Raw genomic sequence first — 8,367 nt, 5'->3', positions numbered from 1 at the left:
AAATTTTGTCAGCAGAGCATTTTTGCGTCTGACGTCATCCATGTTTAGGCAAACGGACCACTTTGAATTTTCTTCTCAAGATGGTCTCGCTGCACAAATGCTATATGTATCATCTTTAAAAATGAAAGGACCCTGAAGTAAACTTTTCCCTCCATTTCAGTGCCGATAGTTAAATGTGACGTCTGTGTGGTACGAATGACTCGAACCCGAAGACTCAAGAGGTGAACTAGTCCTTTCTGTTTCCGGGGAACGGACGTGACAAAAGGAAGAACGACTCGGATCTGGAGGTGAGGTGAACTAACAGACTGCATAGCCTGAAGACCCAACTAAGCAATTAATTAATCATGTCTGTTTCTCATAATTCGGCCTCGGTTGAATTAGCCTATAGTTAATTTTTTATTCTGAATGTGATCATCGTTTGCGTAAGACTATCGGGCATTCATTTGTTTAGTTTAGTAAATGTACAAATTTATGTGTGCTTACATGTGTTTGGTGTTCTTCATAGCATTGAGATTGATACATATTTAAAATGTCTATTCAGACTTAAATTAAGTGATCAGAATAGCTGATTTGAATTGAACTTTAACTTTAAAAATTGAGTAAACAAACCAATTAAGTTGTCTTACTTGGTTTGTTTACTCAATATTTAAAGTTAAGAGCCATCATAATGTTTGTTTGTTCAGTATTTCAAGTTAAGAGCAATTAATATACGTGTAGTACTAGATCAAAATCTAAAAGTTCTACTAACTTTAAAAGGAGTTTATTAACTTAAAGAAAAAAAAATTGATGTAACTGATTACCTAATTTTTTTTGAGTTCTACTAACTTATGATTGTTTACAGTGTAGTAAAATCAAACTGGTTTGGTTTATAATAATAATGGAAAGATTTTTTTTTTTTCAGGATTTGGATGCACAAAGTATGAAACTGGTAAAACCTTAAGTGCTCATTAAATGCTGTCCAGAATGCTTATGTCACCTCCATGTAAACGAAATATTTTCAGCCACTCATGCATTTACGGTAGCAGTTAACTAGCTGTATATATGGATTGTCGATAAAAGAATAATACTGTTAATTAATACTTAAAAAATTCTCCCATTTGGACATGTCTACTCCATCTCAGGGATAGACAAGCAATTCTGCAGCAATATTGGTGCTGCCACTGACAGATATGTATGACTTCATTCCTGAAACAAATGGGGCCCTGTTGTATAGGATATTATCCTCATCAATGAGGTCAGTACGCACTGGTGAAGTTGAAATCCTTCACAGCTTCCTTGAACAGCTGTCTAGCTAACCTACTGTCAAACTGCCATCAGGTTTGTTTAGATTTAACTGGGACAGATCATGAATGCTATTGGCTGTTCTCGGCCCTGAAGCCGAGAGTACGAGAGAACATATCATGAGTACGTTAAGCGAGAGTATGTATTGTGGTGTGATAGTCAGTCCCTAAAGGATTTTGTGATTTTGCGATCGTAGAAATGAACGCAAAATCAAGCAAAACTCTGCAATATTCGCAGGAGCGTGCAATTTTTCAAAATTACCACAGAAGTTCCACAGATTCGGGCCGAGACGCGTCATATGACATCATCACAACACACATTCAGCCAATGCCGTCTTCGATTCACTGCGTCGAACATGAGTACAGTTAAAAGGTCTCATTTACCAACAAACATCGCGGCGAAAGGCCATTCAAAATAATTTCATGCGATTGCAATTTTACCAATTCGAGTAGTTTTCCACAAAAAAAGCACAAAAAATTCTTGGAAAAAAAAAAGTTGCATAGGAAATTTTGAAAAAAAAAACCGTAGCAAAATCTACCATTTTTGGCTGCAAAAATCACACCAAAAAACCCCTCTGTGAAATCCTGTACGGACTGGGTAGTGTTTTATGTGCATGAATACGGGAACAGGTGAAAAGGATCAGTACGCCTTAAATAAACAAGCTGTTCTCAAGCCATTTGCTCCAACAGGTCATAACTAAGGCTGTCTTTAGTGCTAAACATGTAGTCCCCAAAGCTGATTTATAGAAAGATAATAACATCCATTATACCAACCGAAGTTACACCCAGTCTCAAATAAGAGTATTCTTAGCTGTGGCATTCACACGATCGATCAGAGACGGTGTCAAAAAGCACAATCGAGAGTGACTCCAAGTTACTACTGGCTGGCCCGTAACCTACTTGATAAATCTTGTCATCTGCAATCAAAGAAAAAAATAAGCAAAGAAATCTTGCACAGCTATTTTATTCTACTGAAATTAAGGTAAGAAAACCAATTATTATATTTTGTGGCCTGAACACAACAGCATAATCATGAGTTGACAGAGAAAATAAAATGTATTAAGGATTACAGTCAGGTGTCGGTGCAACTGGCCAATGGGAATCCTGCGAAATATAGTAGTTAAAAAATTGTTAAAACCATGTTAGTCTTACAATACAGAATTCTAGCTTTCACTAGAGTCTGATATTTTTCATGAATAATTGAACCTCCTACTTCTGCCTATAGAATGAGGCCTTACATTGCAGACCTTACACCAAGTACAAGACCTTTTCCCCCAAGCCCCATTTGCAAGAGATGATCTCATTTACTTACAACTCACTGTTTCAAACAAAACTCTGGAATAATGCAGTGGAAGTTGTTCAGTCCAGCCTGACACACACAACTGTGTACAGGCAGGTCCATAAGTATTTGGACCCTGACACAAGTTTCATAATGTTGCCTCTGTACACCAGCACAACGGATTTGAAATGAAATCGAGGTGTGATTGAAGTGTAGACTTTCAGTATTAATTCAAAGGGTTTAATAAAAATTTTGCATTAACAGCCTTTTTTTTTTTTTTTTTTACAGAATCCATCCATTTTCACAGGCTCAAAAGTAATTGGACAATTGACTGATAAGCAGTTTTATGTTTCCCTATTATTTCGTGACAAATTAATGAGATAAAAGGTCTTGAGTTGTTTCCAAGCATTGGACTTGGTATCTTCATGAAAACATGTTGAAACTTCATGAGAACTTTCAACATGCGGTCCAAAGAGGTGTTGATGGAAGTGAAGGAGGCCATCATTAGGCTGAAAAAAAAAAAAAACAGACAGAGAGACAGGAGAAACTTATTATTAAGTCTGAGATCACAAGCTCATCATCCAAAATGCAGATTAATTGAAAATGATATGAGAAATGAATTAATTGAAAGAATGAGAAACTTTTTTCGAAGGTCATCTCCCAACATAGGACAGCAAATCCCTTTGGACAAGACTAAGACCAATCTGGATTTCAAAGCTAGGGTTTTCATCTTAAAAACTGCGGACCCCTTGCTCGTCACGGTTTGTTGATTTTACCTGCTCCCAAGGCACCCAATCTTACTGACAGAGAAGACAATTACTTGGAAAGAGGAGTAAAGGACGATGACTACATCAAGCTGGAGCAAGCATCCCTGAATAGAGAGGGAGGATCAGACCACCACTTATCTGTTTACAAGGAAGTCCTAACGTATATTTACTCTGGCTTGTTTATCACACCTGCAGACAGTCATGTGATTTTAAGTTTAATGACAACCTTAGTCACCTACCAAGGATTAAACATCAATGCATTTTCCCAGCATTCAGTATAATGTATTCAGAATAACCGTTATTTTTGGTTTTTAATACATTTTATGTACACTCCAGACAGCTCTGAATTTACCTATTAAACTATAGCCCATGCCCGCACATCTTTTCACCCTCTCACACACTTCTCTGAATTATACCCATGTCTCCCCCCCCGCCCTTTTTTTTCCTTTTCCTGACTATTACAGACGTCTCTGTCCCATCAAAGAACCCCATTTCCCCAGAAAGTTGAAAAAGATGAAAGGATAAGAACAAGAAAAGGGGACAAAAGAGAGAGGGCTTGAGTTACAAGCCTGCCCCGGTGAGAGTGTCCATGAAAGAGTTTGGGCATGGGAGAGATGGACGAGACAGAGAATGACAGAAAGACTTTCAGAGATAGGCGAGACAGAATGAAAGGAAGAGTGCTTCTGAGTCAGACTGGTATCGACACAGACACACAAACACAGAAACTTTCATCAGCTTTCATGGATATAGCCTGAAAATACATTCTCTTAACACACCCGGTGAAGAAAGAGGTCCTCCTCGTGAGCTTTCCCTTCCTCCCTGTGGTATTCCTCCCTGTTGGCATTTGGTTTGTCGTTCCCTCGTAATCTCCGTCTCCCTCCCACCGTTCTGCATCTCCGGCTGTGTCTCAACTTGCCTCATGTGCACTTAGATATTTCAGCCCCAGGGTCTATTGCTCAGATAAAGGGAGAGTGCGAGAAGAGCGAGAGAAATTTTTTTTCATCAAGCTGTTGCGGGATATGCTCACGCAGGGCGACAAAAGTTAATTTCACACACTCGTTTTCACATACTCGTGCTCCAATGCAAACACTCAGAAATGAATACAGACTCATACCCTGACTCATACACCGGCTCTCGCTCGGTCATTTGCTCCATTGCTCACAAACTGTTCCATGTTTCTTTAACGTTCCATTCACAAGAAACCCAAAGGCTTTGTCGTGTCTCTGAACCAGCAATTCCCGTTTACTCAAGGAGCATTTTTACACCCTAAACCTCAAGTGCATACTCAGGGCACTCCTCTTGAACACACACACACACACACACACACACACACACACACACACACACACACACACACACACACACACACACACACACACACACACACACACACACACACACACACACACACACCTGAAAGTGACAAAAGAGCGGATATTTACAACCAGAGCTGGTTCTTCTGTTTCATCTTCCAGATGAATAATTGACTCCGTTTCAAGCACATAATGTAATGCATGTACACAATAGAAAATGAAACTCCCAAGTGTGCAAAATTAGGCAGTGAGGAAATAAATCTGACCCACGTAAAGCTTTACTTCCTCCAGTGTTTTTTTTTTCTTCCCTGTAATGAAGCTTTATGAATGTAACCAAGTCAGGTTTATTTCCCCAGACATGGAAATCCCAACCCTGTGCAATTACAATCTATAATGTAGCTATTATGGCAATTATTGAAAATAGAACTGTCAGGGAAACTAACGCTGTGTTCACATGCTACTCAAGCTCACACACATCTTGGGCTTAGTTATACCTGAGGTTAACTTTAAGGTCAATTACAAACGTCTTTGCCATGCAGGGTCCTAGCCTCATTAAATCCGTTCCCTTTTTTTCTCTTGACTCTGTGTAATCCCATTTTCTCCAAACCTCTCTTTTTTTCCCCCCAAGCCACACTCACCTCAACCCCCACCCTCCCCATCCATCACATCACCACCTTCAGCACCATTAAATCTTCCCGTGTGTTCTATTTCCTACCCCCTTGCATGTGTTTCCAATTTCAGCCACGCTGCTCGGTTCACCACAGACTGATCTTATTCTCCTGGACCTGCCCCAACAGCAGCAAGTCGCCATGGCAGACAAGTAGAGGTCAGAGTTCAAGGGATGCCAGCAGGTACAACAGAGTCTCTGATGGATGGGTCTTTCATGCGTCCGCCCAGACACACAGTGGGAATTTTCCTCATATCGTGGTACCCGGTCAAGCATCCAAACCTGTTGATGAGGTCGCCAAAGCCTGAAATTGGATAGCAGAGGTCAGAGGTGACGAGTTCAGGGCACTTAAAGTCCCACACAAGAGACAAGCTACATGCTCATCCCTCACAGGACACTTGAATGAGCAAACAGATGTATTGATAACGTGGTGGACGTGCGCAATGCTCAGAAAGTACAGCAAATGAGAGGTGGCAGTGATGGATTTATGAGGTGCAGGAGGAGGTTCTTTTTTGATGAAGGCACCGATTATGGGAACAGCAGGTTTTCTTCGATTTGTCTGATGGCTGATTAGAACCAGGTTTAAAGGAAAGTGAAAAGGGACAAAAGAGAGGGTCAGGGTGACAGGGTGCAACTTTTTACTCCACTCTGTGGGTCTTTCTGATGGATAAGCAGTCTGTGTGCTGAGTTTATAATAGCGAATAGAGTACGTATCATAAACCACAGGTTTTTATTACCTTGATGCATTCAACATTCCTGTCTCGCTTTCCCTCACCATGAAAATGTCCCCATTTTTGAGGTTTTCACTCAACATTTTTTCATATTCCTCCATTCATGCAAAATATTTAGCTTAGTAAAGATAAAAATCTATGATACAATTACATTTATAAGACAAGGGCAATTTAGAATTCTGTCACCACTTCATATTGGTGGCTAAAGCTGGCTGATTTTACAAGGCCAAGCCATAAAGGCATTTTGTCTGCTCAGCAGAAATAACCAAAACCTACTATGCAGTCCGTTGTGCTTGTCTGTCTCCATCTCCATGAAGAATTGTTTGGTCTGACCACTGTCTAAGTTTCTAATGAACATTTCCCAGGAATCGGATAAGACCTGAAATCTGCTCAGCTGGTGTTTTTGTAATTTTTTTATTTTAGTGTCTTGTTTTTCACCCTGAGAACATGTGGCTTTGTTCAGTTACTGCTCTGTTACAAGGCAATGAAAGGGTTTAATTAAGCAGTATTCCAAATACATTTTCCACTTTTTTTGGTTTGTTTTTAGTAAAATACTTGGATTGGATTTTCTCCTGTGCTCTGACAGTCTTTACAGAGTTGCTTGTTTCATGAAGGTTGGCTTGTTTCTAAACATAGCACGTGACAGTAATTTTCGTGGGGGTGGGGGGGTGGGGGGGGATTGGCACAATGGTAGTGCGTTTAATACAAATGCATTGCCATTGTGTTAAATCATATGCACAATCCTTTTAATATGTCTGTAGTTCTTTGACAAGTCGTATCATGTTTAAAACCGTGTTCTTCTCCTGTGGAAATATCCCATTGCAGACTTGAATACGTTGTTTAGTTTCGGTAGAGTGATTGCTAACAGGCAGCGCACATGGTCAAGATTCTTGCACGTCATGGGGACCATGCTCCAAAGCTTTTCTGAAACGTTGACTCATCCCACACAAGATTTTCCAGTCAGATCTCATTGGACAAAGAGCAGGTAATGTTGAGTAAACACTCCCCCCATCCACCCCCTCAGGAAACACTCATAGCTTTGATGAGTCGGCTCAGTTGTCTTCGCGTGAGTCCAGACTACAAGATAGCTAGATAGATATTTGGCTGAACATTTGTTACAGTGGTAAATTCACATTTTTACCCTTTAAAATAGACTTTATTGTCAGGGATTTGTAGAGGCAGTAGATGCAAATGCAGATTCTATTTATGTGAAGCATAAGCAAATACTATACATGTAGGCTATGAACGAGACTATGATGCACACAGGAACACCACAACAACAAAAGGTTGACAATAATATGCTGAAAAACAGGAACTTATATAGTGGTGCTAATCAAGGTGAAACGAGAGACAGGTCCAAGTGATTGAGACGTAATGTGCTGGGGCTGATGGGAAGTGTAGTTCAGTGCTACTTTGGCATATCATATTTATATCAATTCTTCTCAAAAAATAGTCTATCGTGTTCTGATATTCTAATTATTAATGGATGACTTAGATATCTCTACTACCGTAATACACAGTAGGCGAAAAGCAGTACACCAAAGGATTGCTTTGTCTGAATTCTCAGTATTCATAAAACAGTAGGCGAGAAATACCTGGTTGACCTACTGCTTCCACCTCAAGCATGCAGTATGGAACCACTGGACACTGCAGAGACTGCGCTGTCCCATAATGCAATGGGACTGGCGTGGAAGAGCTGTCGCAATCAGCGCCACATAGTACGTCCGGATTGTGTTCATGCTTACCACTTATACCAATCAGTACGTACTGTATCAAAGGCCGAGCAGTAGATACTGAATCAAATGTAGTAGGTACTGTCACAGAATGCGATTTCGGACTCCATAAGTGGAGTCCACAACCTGTGTTCTAAGTAAGCCAGATAGGTAACCATGCTAATTTTAAGCTGGCTGAATGCTATACAATTTTCAGCACGATTTTACCGTTGCAGATAAAAATTGCAAAATCATAAAATAATTATTTGGTCATGACATGAGATCAGGAGTCATGATGTGATGTTCACCGCCAATTGTGAGCACTGCTCGACTAAAAACCACCAATAGTATGGCATAGGATGACGTGAGCTGATGAAGACCTGCTTTAGGGCCTGGAATGCCTGCTCGTCTTCAGTTGACCAGCGTATTCGATCCATTTGGCCTTTCCTAGTTAGATCTGAGAGAGGGAGGAGAAGTTTTTTGGTAATACCTCACCAACCTCAAGAAGGCATACACCTGTCGCTTCATCATTGGCAGTGGGTACCCTTTTACGATCTCTCTACTATCTTCTTCTCCTGTAGTTTCAACAGCCCCCAGCCAATGTTGTACCCCAGGTAC

General features: G+C 40.4%; 1 long non-coding RNA gene across 3 annotated transcripts; it reads right to left on the bottom strand.

The window, feature by feature from the left end:
• Positions 1 to 2,193: 2,193 nt before the first annotated feature.
• Positions 2,194 to 4,854, bottom strand: LOC108278788 (uncharacterized). 3 transcript variants are annotated; one of them, XR_008393934.1, is made up of 3 exons: positions 4,769 to 4,854; positions 4,103 to 4,275; positions 2,194 to 3,068 (listed from the first exon to the last, which is right to left on the bottom strand). It is a non-coding gene; the product is annotated as an uncharacterized LOC108278788 (long non-coding RNA). The 3 variants fall into 3 exon arrangements; XR_008393935.1 differs by having other exon boundaries at positions 4,740 to 4,774; XR_001815398.3 differs by lacking the exon at positions 4,769 to 4,854 and adding an exon at positions 4,441 to 4,674.
• Positions 4,855 to 8,367: the final 3,513 nt, after the last annotated feature.

The sequence above is a fragment of the Ictalurus punctatus genome, chromosome 2, assembly GCF_001660625.3.
Source record: "Ictalurus punctatus breed USDA103 chromosome 2, Coco_2.0, whole genome shotgun sequence".
NCBI lineage: Eukaryota > Metazoa > Chordata > Actinopteri > Siluriformes > Ictaluridae > Ictalurus > Ictalurus punctatus.
Note: the sequence above shows the minus strand (reverse complement) of the source record. Positions and strands in the feature narration are given on the sequence as shown.